The following is a 14324-nucleotide window of genomic DNA, read 5'->3' on the forward strand; positions in this document are numbered from 1 at the left end:
CCCAAATCACAAAGTATAGCATTTACATATTTATCATGGAAAGAAATTTAATCAAGGTTAAATCTGCCAGGTTAAGGAAAATCATAATATATATAATATGTGTGATATGGTATTATGTTTGATACTATGAAAAGTTCCCCTCTTAAAACAAACAAACAAAAAAATCCCCTCTTTATAAAGCATCTGGGATAACAATAATTAAAGAAAGTTTTTAAATTGTTGTTCTTACCAAACCAACTTTCTTACCAAAACAACACTATCTAGTAATGCATGCCAGCCTGGTAGTGTATGCCAGTGTCCTTGGATAGGAGAGTAAAAAATCCCAGATGTGGCAAAATGTTTGTGTTGTTAGAATTTTGCTAATTTCTCAGTAAGGGATTTTAAATACTGCATTGTAATGTTTGTTTAAAAAAGCTTTTCTTCTCCATCTAAAAGTCTTGCTGCTATAAAAATCCACTTTAACAGGAACAATGCTTAGCTAGCCAGAGAAAGATTACTTTCTTAGGCTTCAGAGGAACAAGCACAGATGATATTTTTTACAAAAATGTGTAAAATAATAAGCCTTGACCAGAGTGAATGGGATATAGGTACACAAAATTCCTCTCAACATGTCCCTATCGCCATCATCATCATCGTCATCTTCATCATGTCACCATGACCAACACATCATTGCAACACTGTAACCATTTATTTTTCTTCCTTCTCCCTCTCTCTAGAGTTTCTTACCTCTCTCCCTCCTTGTACTGCCTCCAGTCTTTTCAGGTTCAAACCCTGAAAGAAAGAAAAAAAGAAAAAAAATATATGTACATATATATTTATATATATTTACATACATATACATACATATTATTGCTGGCAAATAAGTCACTAATAATTAATAATTGGTAGTAGTGCAAAATCGGTAGTAATGCAAAAATTCTGAAGTAAAATGATTCACTTAACAAAGACGTTCTTTTTTAAAAAATTTTTTTAATGTTTTTTTTTATTTCTGAGAGAGAGAGAGAGCGTGAGCGTGAGCCGGGGAGGGTCAGAGACACAGGAAGACACAGAATCCGAAGCAGGCTCTAGGCTCTGAGCTAGCTGTCAGCACGCGGGGCTCAAACCCACTGACCGTGAGATCATGACCTGAGCCGAAGTCGGCCGCTCAACCAACTGAGCCACCCAGGCGCCCCAAAGACGTTCTTAATATGATGAAAATCTCACATATATGCCAATATTGGCATTTGAGTAAGTAAGTCTTCAAATGTGGTACCAGTGCATTTCTTGCTAAAGACTAAGATCATAAAAATAAATAAATAAATAAATAAAAATAAAATGTAAAGCATTTGAAAGCATTTGTTTTAGCGGTGATTGCTTGTCCCCTGGTGAAACCAAAATCTAAAAGGTTCTGTTTAAAATAGAAGTAGTACATACAGGATTTTCTTAGAGCATAAGATGAGAGAGGCTCAATCAGTCTGGGAATGGGTATTCACATAGCAGCCCACAGAGGAGGCCACATCTAACAGTCCTCGAGCCTGAAGAGGAGTACAGCATGCAAACCTCTAAAAACCAGGCTACTTGAAGTGTGGTGTCTGATATATCATTTCACCTGGGAACTCATTAGAAATGCAGACTATCCATGGGTATGTCATGTACAGCATGGTGACTATAGTTAATAATACTGTAGTGCATATTTAATGTTGCTAAGAAAGTAAATCTTAAAAGTCCTCATCACAGGAAAAAGAATTGGAACTATGTGATGTTGAATGTCGACTAGACTTACTGTGATCATTTTGCAATATACACAAATACTGAATCATTATGTTGTGCATTTGAAACTAATACAATGTTATACATCAATTATACCTTAATAAAATTACTATTACTATTGCTATTTTACAAATTGCTGACTTTCAGACGACACCCAGGACATACTGAGCAAGAATATACATTTTAGGGGCGCCTTGGTGTCTCGGTTAAGCACCAACTTCGGCTCACGTCATGATCTCACAGTTTGTGGGTTTGATACCCGCAGCAGGCTTTGTGCTGACAGCTCATAGCTTGGAGCCTGCTTGAGATTCTGTGTCTCCCTCTCTCTTTGCCCCTCCCTGACTCACATTCTGTCTCTCTCTCAAAAATAAACATTAAAAAAAAAGAATATACATTTTAACACACTTTCCAGGTGATTCGTATGCATGTAATAATTTGAGAAGTACCTCTCTGAGAGGTCTAGAAAACAGTGGTTGGATTAACCGGAATATACATTGTGAAGTAGTCACAAAGGAGTGGTGGGGAAATAAAGCCAAGATACTGGCCAAACTGTGAATTGTTTAAAAAGCAGGAGTTTGGACTTACTTTTTTAGTCAATGCTTACTTTGATAAAGTTTTTGAAAACTGAGGGTAAATTTTAAAAATACCAAATGAGGATTCACATATTCTCATAATTTAGTCTATATCTCCATTGCATTCTTTTCCTTCCTTTTTAAAACACTATTAGGGGGAATAGAAAAAAATATTTAAAAAATTAACAATTCTAATAAATATATTCATCTAAATATTTTAGATGCCTCTAATTTACATGCTTCATGATTTTATAATTATCATTAAGAATTTTTATTAAGTTAAACACTGCTCAATATCTCATGAGAAATGAATAGGACATAACTCCAATCATATATTCTGCATTATCACCAACACATTTGGTAAGAAAATTGTCCTGCAAGAAAGATGTGCTAGACTTAAATGCTGCATTTCTAATCTTATATTCTGGAATTTAAGAAATATTGCTACTGTGTTGTGGTTTTGTTAGACAGCATATTGGAGGTGTGATGACTTACTAAGTGTTCACAGTTATAAGGAAATTTATTGCATACATTTTTTTCATTTGGTGGCAGCATCCATATTTAAAAAGTTGATAAAAAGTTTTTAAAATTATATCTTTTCATATAAAACTCATTTTTTGAATTGTTTAAGACATATACACAACATAATTATTAAATATATTAATTTTATTTGTAAAAACAGACCATTATACTATTGACTAGAAAAGGCCCTAAAATCAATCTGGCAAATCAGTTGTTTTTATAAATAAATGACAGCCTGATTTCTTAGCGTAGAAGATCACCTACGTTTACCGAACACATTTTGAAAAACCTAAAGCTCATATAGGAAAAGATATAAAACAAAATATCAGAATAGTTCTTAAACCTGGCAGTGTAGGCTAAAAATATACTCTAAAGAGGCACTCATACTCATAACTTTTAGAATATGGGAAAAGGTATAATGAGATGCTTTTGAATTCGGACTGAGGGAGGTTTAAATATCTGGTGTGCCACCTTCTTCTATACGATAACAAATTACATAATATCTCTCAATCTCATTTTTTGTGCTTGAAAAAATTACAATAGAGTAGCTATACCAGTGCTTTCTGTGAAGACTGAATAAGGAATATGTGTATAGCACCTAACAAGGAACCAGGTACAGTATATCCCCAAAGAGTAATTACCTTCTTTTTCTTCTTCCCCCTTCTTATTCTAATTTGTATTATCATTATTACATATATAACATGTGCAAATATAAAACCAATTTGAACAAAATGTCAGTTTCATGCCTTTTAGTTGAAGAATGGAAAGTGTTTAACAATAAACAATAAGAATGTTTATATTGACTAAGCACAAGTAAAAAATGTTCTCTATGCACACTTTCTCATTTGGCACTCATGACAACCTTTTGAGGTACCTATGACTTTACCAAAATTTGGAGGAAAAATTGGCCACTAGTTGTTCAACCAATTTTTCTGTTTCCTACTTCCACTGCCATCTAATTCTGGTATTCTAATAAAATGTTAAATGGCTTGTAATTGTCTTACAAGCTGCTGGCAATTGATGTTTTTTTCTTTTTTTTTAAGTTTACTTATTTATTTGGAGAAAGAGAGAGAGCACACAAGCGAGATAGAAGCAGAGAGAGAAGAGAGAGAAAATCCCAAGCAGGTTCTACACAGTCTGTGCAGAGACTGGTGCAGGGCTTGAACTCACAAACTGTGAGACCATGACCTGAACTGAAATCAAGAGTCAGACACTTAACTGACCAAACCATCCATGTTCTCTGACACTTTGTTTTAAAGTTTCTCCTTTCTCTTGAGAATCTGATGGCTTCATTTTGTATATTTTCTATCACTACATCTTCAAGTTCATTGATTATTTTCTTCTGTCTAATATGCTATTTCTTTCCTTCAGTGAAATTTTTATTTCAGATATCTTATTTCACTATTATCTTAGTTTTAATATCTAGAAATTCAATTTGAATATACTTTTCTCTCATTATATTCATATTTTAAGTCCTCGACTTATTTTATTTATTGATTGATTGATTAGATTGAGAGAGAGAGAGAAAGAAGGGGCAGAGGTAGAGATAGAGTCTCCATGCTGGGCATGGAGCCTAATGCAGGTCTTGATCTCATGACTACAAGATCATGATCTGGGCCAAAATCAAGTTGGTCGCTTAACTGATTGAGCCACTCAGGCACCCAGAAATATTTATATTTTTAAACAGTGTTTTGAACTTCTGTTCTTTAATTGTATCATCTATCATTTCCAGGTGAATTTTTTCATAATTATGAGTCATATTTTCCATTTCTTCTCATGTCCAGTAATTTTTATTAGTTGCCAGATATTGTGATTTTTTATTTTGTTTAGTGCTGGATTTTATTACCTTAGTGGAAGTTAGAATTCATTCTGTGAAATGGCTAGTTACTTGTGGGTCAAACTGATCCTCCTGAGACTTATGTAATTAAAAAAGAAACCATTAAAATGGGTCTGAAGTGGTTAGAGTTACTTATTCCTATTACTAGATCTTGGCCATTTGTGCTGTCTACTGAATATACATGAAGATTCCCAGAAATGTTAAATCTCTCGGAATTCATTTACTCAAAATTCTCTGTCAGTTATTCCTTTTTAGCAATTGTTCTTTACCTGGTCTTGTAAAATTTAATTCTGCATTTGTAAAGATCACTACTAAAACAAAATTCTCAGGGGTAAACCAATACAGCTACCCAGAACTCTGTCTCTGTGTTTTCCTCTCCTTTGTGGTAATCTGTCCCACAAATTCTAGTTGTCTTATCCTCTCCAAACTCAGATACTTGTCTCCTCAACTACAAAATGTAAAGACCCTGAAGTTCTCTCTGGACTGTGCCTCCACATATCATGGTCCATAAACATTGCCTCCAGGCTAAAATCCAGGTATTGTAGGCACTCTTGATTTGTTCCCCTTCTCTCAGTCATTATAATGGCTTCTCTATTTTTTAATGTGTGAGAATTGTGTTATATGTTTTATTCAGAGGTCTAATGATTACAGCAGGTCACATAGTCATTATGCTCATGAGTAGAACCAGAAGTCAAGGTATTTAAACTCACGTTTTCAAAGGAGAAAATCTAAAGTACAAAATTTAAATCATATGATCAGAGTATAGAGCTAGTATGTACAAAAGCAAAACTTCATTCAATATTTTAAGAGCCTAGATACCATCTTCATCCATTCATCCTTAGTCAAGATTTTTTTAAATTCACAGCACTCAAAATGTTTTATATGTTATATACTGAAGAACTCAAATTTATTATAACATGGAGCTCATGAAGGAGTCATGATGATTCAAGGCAATGCACTGATTGAGAGGAGCTGGGTGTCAGGACTTTAAGAAAAAGCATACCTGTTTGGATGGAATAAGGGCTCTCCAGCGTAGATATGGTATATCATGTAAACTATGTAAAAAGCTTGGTCATAATTTAGGCACTGACTTATTGAAAGAACTTCAAACTTAAGATTGAAGAAATGAGTCAGAGAATCTGAGTCCAAGAATTTGGGAGCCACATGGGCAAGGAATAGTGATCTAAAAGGACTCTCTATATTTACAGGGCCTCAGGTAATATTGTGTCTCAATAAAGGACTCAACTGATCTAGGGTATAATGAGAGTCACTAAAAATTCTCTAAGTATGATCTGGGAGATGTGATACCCTATCAGGGATGACAGAAATTATGTCATCCCTATCATACCCTAAGGGATGACAGAAATTAGTCTGAGTACTAGAGGAAGTCTAAGCCTTTAAGTCGGAAGTTAAGTGTGGAGCTTGACGCAGAACTTGATCTCACGACTGTGAGATCATGATCTGAAACAAAACCAAGAGTAGGACACTCAACTGAGTAATCCCTCCCTCAAGGCACCCCAAGATATTGCCACTTCTCGATATTAGCCAAGTGACAGACTTTTAGTACAGTTATGAAAAATAATTGTTATTTTGGGGGTGTTCTCTGCATGCCAAGCACTGCTCTGTTTTACCTGAGTGATTCAATTCTTATAATAATCTTATTATATATTACAACCAAACTATTTTTCCCACATTGAGTAAAATGATCTTTGAGTTGTCCTCCTTTGTTTTTGGACTGATTTCTTTAGACAAAATAAGATGTGCTACTGTAGTTCTTACTATTATTAGCTTCGTTTTGCAGCTATGGTTTATAGTCCCAAAGAATGATAAGAGAGTGAGTAAACCACTTCTGGCCTTTCTGCTTCTTATCACAATATTTCTTCTTCTTCAACAGGGATACATTTTAAGGAAAAAAATAACACTTTGGAAGATGAGGAAAATGTTAACTTTAGATTTGGTTTAACCTACCAAGAAAATGATATGGGGATGGGAAGAAATGAGAGTTGTACAGGATGCTCTCTGCTGAACTTTAAAATCTACTGTCTGCACTGTTTTAATTTTATCACAGGCAGATTGATTCTCTTACAGATTCCTGCCATGTATCTTTTGGTCTTGTATTGCTTCTCAGTGAGACTGATGAAACTGCTCAAGAGGTAAAGAAATTCCGGTGAACTTGAACACACGATACATCTATTGCCAATCATATCTAGTTCCTAAATTCTGGTTTTCTTAATTTGGATATCTGCTTTTTCATCTATCAGCTTGCTACATGGACTTGAAATTCAGTGTCAAGTTTCAATTACATTGCTGATAAAAAATCTTCAGTTGTATGTATGGATTTCTAACCTTAGCCTTATTTAGGATTCATTTTGTAAGTGATAGTATTGAGATTTGTGACTCATCGCAGGTTTACAGATAAACTTAGAAATTCAGACACTTTCCCAAGGCTGCTGAAACTACTTAAAAACTTCAAGAATTCACTCTTGCATATAATGTCCAGTCTTCCTTTAAAGTTAATGAACATAGTTTAAAAATACTTTGTAGGGGCCCTGGGTGGCTCAGTCAATCAAATGTCTGACTTCAGCTCAGGTCATGATCTCACAGTTTTTGGGTTCGAGCCCTGCATGAAGCTCTGTGCTGACAGCTCGGAGCATGGAGCCTGTTTCAGATTCTGTGTCTGCCTCTCCCCTGCTCACACTCTGTTTCTCTCTGTCTCACTTTCAAAAATAAATAAAGATGAAAATAAATTTTAAATACTTTGTAATTCCCTTATACCTCTCATAACCCTTGAATTAGAAATATTTTATGTACTATATTGAAATTGCAAGTCAGAGATTCGTAATGCACCTGTTTGAAATTTTACAAAGGTATCGGGATACGAGCTAAAATCTATCCAAGAACTAAAACCAACCAAATGTCAAAATGTGTCAAACTGTGTTTTCCTTTTTTTCTTTTCAAAATTAATCATTTTAATCATATTTGAAACTCTATGCCATGATATCTGTAATCAGTTCGCTGGAAGCTTTGAACTGTTCTTCATCTCCGTTTTCAAAAACCAAGATATGTCATTGTTTTCAGGGACTTCACCATTTTTCAGTGCTAAAGTTCTGACATCTTAAAAATGGGAAATCATCATATATTTCCTAAGTAATAATGTAACTACACCATAGAATATTTTTTAATGTGCACACATGTATATAAACAAAAATAGTATGCATTTATTGAATTCTTACTAGAAGGCAGGCTCTGTGCTAAGGACTTTACATGACTATTTTTTATTCATCACCATAATGTATTCCTCACCATTATACAATGTTTCAGGTGTCATTATTAATTTCCATTTTTGTTAAGAATAATTAACACAGAGAGGTTAATTAACTTGTCTAAGGATACACAGCTAGAAGGAGGTATAGTACTGAACCAAGAGTATATGACTACATTGTTTCTTTTGTAACCACTACACATACAATTTCCAGGACTAATTATCACTTTATGTTTTATGTGTATTGAGATGACTATCTAATACGAATTAAATAAATGTAGGTTAAATAAATGAAAAATTGAGTAATCCATTGGATGAGTAAGGCTAATTCTGGAATTATATTAAAGTTCACTTAAAGCATGACATTTTTACATATTGATGAAGTAAATCCAAGATAAATTCTTGGTTTTGAATTCATTTAGGTTTGGCAATAACTGTGAAAAAAAAAAGAGTTAAAGTAAATGAGACCGAATTCCAGAATTCCTGATGTCTTGGAAAGAAATGTAAAATTCAATTGAAATGTTTCCTGGGGCAGATAAAGATTAAAAGAAAATTAATGTAACTATGAGGGCACAAATAACATTTCACAGAGTTTGTCTGTGATTATCATTGCTCTAGGTAACTGAAATATTGAACAAGTATAGCACTTTCATGCCTCCAGTTTTCTAGCAGTGCTCATCTTGGTATAGCACATAAGTTAAATTTCCCCTCCTCCTGGGAATATAAGGATATTTTATGAGCTTAGATACAATGAAGTTTGCCCTAAAAATGGAGCATTCCTATTGTTTCTGATGTTCATAGCTTGGTGGTCATTTGTGACAAAGATGTCCTTCCATTTCAGATGTGATAGTGATCAAGAACATATAACCTCTGTTAAGACTTTACATAATGTTATTTCTGACAACTTCTATTTGTTAATCTAATTCTTTTTCTAAGTTTATTTATTTTGAGAGAGAGAGAGAGAGACAGAGACAGAGAGAGAGAGAGGGAATGAGTGGGACACAGGCAGAGAGAGAAGGAGAGAAAGAATCCCAATCAGGCCCCACACTGTCAGCACAGGCCTTGAAAGGGGGTTCAAACTCTTGAACTGAGAGATCAGGACCTGAGCCAAAATCAAGAGTCAGACGCTTAACCATCCGAGCCACCCAGGCATCCCTGTTAATCTAATTCTTAAATAGGAAGTTAAAGATGTGTGTTTCAGAAAACAAGTAACCCTAAATATTGTCCGTGAAAGGTGGATGCTTTAGAATTCTCTCATGGTGGTAACATCAGTCCAACTGAGTTTAAACAGCTATGGACAGGATTAGTACTTAATTTATAGAATGTGGCATCATGAAGTATTTGAAAAATCATTTCTTGATTATACTAAACTATTTAAATCATTAATCTATCTACTAGGTTACCTTTCACATTCCCACCATGCAACATAAAAAATGAATGTAGTGTAATACTTCAAAAGGGAGGATTAAGAGCTAAAATATTGTTATTTATTCATTTATCTGCCTATCTACCTATTTATCTATCATTTCTTTTTTTTAATATTTTTATTTTATTTATTTCTAGGAGAGAGAGAGAGACAGCGTGAGTAGGGGAGGGTCAGAGAGAGAGGGAGATACAGACTCTGAAATAGGCTCCAGGCTCTGAGCTGGCAGTCAGCACAGAGCCCGACGCGGGGCTCGAACCCACGAACCGCGAGATCATGACCTAAGCGAAAGTCGGACGCTTAACCGACTAAGCCACCCAGGGGCCCCTATCATCTATCATTTCTGATGCCATCCCTTCCAAATCCCCATTCCCATCACTCCGGTATAGAAAACGGCTCTCTTGATGGTCCTTGGACAATGGCAGATGGTCTTCTACACTGGCTTTTGAACTAGATGCTCTTCCTGGCTGGAACGCCCCTCATCTAGATACCTGCATGACCAACTCCCACAGCTTCTCGTCTTTGTTTACATTTTACCTTGTCAGTGAGGTCTACCCTTATAATCCTATTTAATATTATAGTTTACTCTAGTTCTCCTCCAGGGACACTTAAGACCTATTAACACACTGTATAAATTTATTATTAGTGAGTATTATCTACCTTTCCACATTAGAATTTAAGTAACACAAAGACAAGGGTTTCAGTTATTATGTTTTCTAATTTATCCCCATTTCCCAAACAGTGCCTAGAGCATGGTAAGTGCTAAAATTTTGTTGAATACATAGAATATTTCCTTTCCTATTCATTCATGTATCTAAAGAGTTCCACTCAATCTGTACCATATTACTTTACATTTGTAAATTGTACAAGTGGTACTAGCTTTAGTGATCTACCAGATAAAATAAATTCACTCATTCCTATTCAAGTTAAATCAACATCAATTTAAACTTTTAATTATAATTTTAAGACTTGCAGCATTTTCTTGTCACACTCTATCTTTTGACAATACCAAAGTGTACCATCTTGTTTTTCTTTTAAATATGTAAGCAATAATCAGCGACAAAGACTTCATAAGAAAAAAAAATGTTGATTTCAAAATATATCTTAGAGCACAATTCTCAGCTGGACAGTGTCCCTTTTCTACCAAGATGACAATAATTCTTTCTGTATGAAATTTAAATCAGCATATTCAAATTTAGAAATAGAAACTGAATTCAATTAATATAAATACTATGGATTACAGGAATCTGTCACAAGTCCTAGAGTAATTATTTGGTTTATCATAATTTTAAAGAATTAAGAAAGTTTAGTTCAGAAAGATTGAATCTATATTATGAATTGAGAACATCAGTTTACAAAATGGCCAAGTTACATGTGATTATATATAACAAATTCTAAATGACATTCAAAGGATTTCTGATCCTGACAGGACTGACACTGTCAATTCCTTCTTGAGTAGGCTACCTTGACAGAAATCCAAGAGAACCTGAAGAATGCTTTCATTTAACTTTTTCTACCAACTTCTTGATCCCCCCACATTCTGTTCATCCTCCTTCCTGTGTCACCAATGCTTCTCCACTCGTGGTAGTCGGCATTAAGATGTATTTTCATTTGTCAAGGTCACTATTATTTGCAGATATCTCAGCATCTCAGTTCTTCAACGTTCCCATTAAGTAAGGAGCCTTTATGAATTCCATTTGTAAAGGGGCTCTGCGAAATACTCACTGCCATTTAGTTACTACCAAGAACGATGTCTTAGTCTACTTGTTCGGTGGACTCCTCAATGCTGCCCTCTTTTTGAGATGTCTGCAAGTTCTCTGGCCAAAAATCTCTGTACACTACTTCTATGTTCTCTGCCTCACCAAAGTAATAGGAAAAATTAATATACTTTTCTTTTAAATGTTTATTTTGATAAAGAGGGAGAGCATGCACACATGAACAGGGAAGGGTCAGAGAGAGAGAGAGAGAGAGAGAGAGAAACCCAAAGCAGGCTCCTTTCTGTCTGTGTAGAGCATGATGCAGGGCTTGATACCATGAACCATGAGATCATGACCTGAGCTGAAATCAAGAGGTGGCTGCTTAATTGACTAAACCACCTCCTTGCTCCAAAAGGTTTTTTTTTTTTTTAACTTTTCCTTTCTTTTGTTAATTAATTAATTTTTAGTTTTATTTATTTATTTTTGAGAGAGAGAAAGAACACGAGTAGGGTAGGGGCAGAGAAAGGAGACAGAGAATCCCAAGCAGAATCGGCACTGTCAGCACAGAGTCTGGTGAGGGGCTTGAACACCAAAACCATGAGATCATGACCTGAGCTGAAATCAAGAGTTGGCTGCTTGACTGACTGAGCCACCCAGGCATGCATATTTATTTATTTTATTTAAATACAAGTTAGTTGTCCCAATAGATATTTTTAAATGGTAAGTGCACATGATGAAATAGACAAAAATGTATATTTGTTTTTACATTTATTTTATATTTATATTATAGGCTTTTTGCTTCTGGGAAAAGAAGTTTACTCTTTACAAAGAGCTAAACAAAAAAGTAAAAAAGAAACCACCATTGTACCAAAACACAGCATGTATTATATCTGATGTTTACTACTAATAAGCATCATTAAGGGTTACTGCAGCTTAAGGGCTTTAACTCTGTATACATTTTACAATGACAGTGTGGGTTACATGTGCCTGAGCATTAACCATATGCCAGACTCTCTTCTAGGCTCTGGGGAAACAGGCGTGAACGAAACAGACAAAAATTCTTATCCTCGTAAAGTTTAAAATCTAGTGATTTTATTACTTTTTGTTAATATATTTACATGTGAGTGTGTGCCCAATGACATAATATCACTTTCTGCTATTTCACTAAAAAGTAGTGCATTGGGTTCTTGCTTCCATTTATATGACAAGATAATATACTTAAAGGATTTTTCCTCTATTATCAGATTTGGAGTGCAGAGAGCAATGACAGGGTTCAACTGATTTCTACCAGAGCAAGATCTGTAAGGAGATATTTTTTAACTGCTTCTTCTGATCTTGTGTTACCAAATTCTTACCTGGGCATATTTTTAGGCACTTAAAAAATGCAAGCAGACAATTAATAATAGGATATCCACATGCATTTATTTGGTTTGCAGAAACAACAAAATGTATAGAGTGTTTCTCCTGTTAATTACTTGACTTTCAGATCTTGTATTGAATACTGTGGCTTGCACACATTTTATGTCTTCTATTATTTATTTGTTTGTTTTAGCTAAGCAAACAAATGTTCTGGAAAGCATACCCTAAGACCTCTAATTCCCAAGGCTTATAGGGATATTTATGTGCACATTCTGATCATATGGGAGTGTGAATTATTTTAGCTATTAAAATAATTTCAAACCAAACAATTCATCATGATTTTATTCTATTCATGATTTTGTTTTATTTATCAAATAAAAACTATTTCTTTACCATGGATATAATTCAAAAAAAGCAGCATTCTTCAACTCAGTCTTTTAGGAGGCTGGAGATTTTAGATACAATAGTGTCTGTATGTTACATGTTCTGAGGTTGTCATCTTGTTAACTGATGGTTTTTCTCATTCTTATCTGTCTTTTACACTCTTTAGCTAGGTCATTTCTAGAAAGAACCTTCTAGAAGAACAGGCACATCTCCCTCCCCACAAACCTGGGGCTAATAAAATTGTTCACTCATACTTGTACACAGAGATTTGGGTAGCTTCAGATACTTTAGCTAGTGAAGTTTCAGGGACTCTTGAATAAATGGGATTTGAAGGACTGAAAGGATCATAATTCTTACAGTGAGAGCCATTAGTCAATGTAGTTAAAGAATCTGCCTGAAGATACAGAAGTAAATACTTTGAATACAGGTTTTCCACCTGAAGTGGCACCTTTCCACAAGAAGGGCCTGAAACACATAACTGATATGTTTTAAAGATAACTCATTTATCTTTCCTGAAGCATTCTTTGAATTTGTATTGCTAATAATTCCTTGCAGATGACACTTAGAGTTGCTATTTTTAACAAATAACAAATGGTCAAATGCTTTTGGGGACATCTTAACTACTAAACTAAATTTTTCATCCCAAAATTCTCCAAACTCACGGAGCTCTCCGGTCATCTGAGCCTACCACTTTCTCATTCAATTTCCCTCTAATGTCCTTCTTCTTCAGTTTAGAGTCCAAGACTCATGATTATCACCAGATGACACCTTTCAGCATTTTGGATCTTTTCTTCTGCTGTTGTACTTCCCTAGCAAAGACTAAACTCTGAGTATCATCTACATAAAATATAACTGTACCTTCTATATATGTTGGAGAACATTTTTTATGTTTAAATTTCTGATCACAAATTTGCTTTCAACATTTTATCAAAATCTGAATCTCTCTTGCTTTAGAAATTTTATACCAACTGGGGCGCCCGGGTGGCGTAGTCGGTTAAGCGTCCGACTTTCGCTCGGGTCATGATCTCGCGGTTCGTGGGTTCGAGCCCCGCGTCGGGCTCTGTGCTGACTGCCAGCTCAGAGCCTGGAGCCTGTTTCAGTCTGTGACTCCCTCTCTCTCTGACCCTCCCCTGTTCACGCTGTCTCTCTCTCTCTCCTAGAAATAAATAAAACATTTAAAATTTAAAAAAAAAAAAAAAAAAAAAAGAAATTTTATACCAACTGTTCCCTTCCTGTAATGATCTTCCCCCACAATCTTCACAGGGTTATCTACTTGCCATTTAAATCTCAGTTTAAATTTACTATGTCAGAGGCCTCCCTTGAACACTGAATCTAAAATAGATATCAAGTTGCTAGCTGTCATGTCCCTCAATTTTAAATGTTTTGCTTGAAACTTACCACTAAAAAATACTTTTATTAGTTGGTAGACTGGCTATTTCCTATCTGCAGAAGGTAAGGTTCATTACAGTAAGCAACACATCTATCTTATAAAACCTTACATCCCTAGGACTTAGCATGA

Source organism: Hyaena hyaena, unplaced genomic scaffold (assembly GCF_003009895.1).
Source record: "Hyaena hyaena isolate Hyena2069 unplaced genomic scaffold, ASM300989v1 scaffold_255, whole genome shotgun sequence".
In the NCBI taxonomy this organism is placed as follows: Eukaryota; Metazoa; Chordata; class Mammalia; order Carnivora; family Hyaenidae; genus Hyaena; species Hyaena hyaena.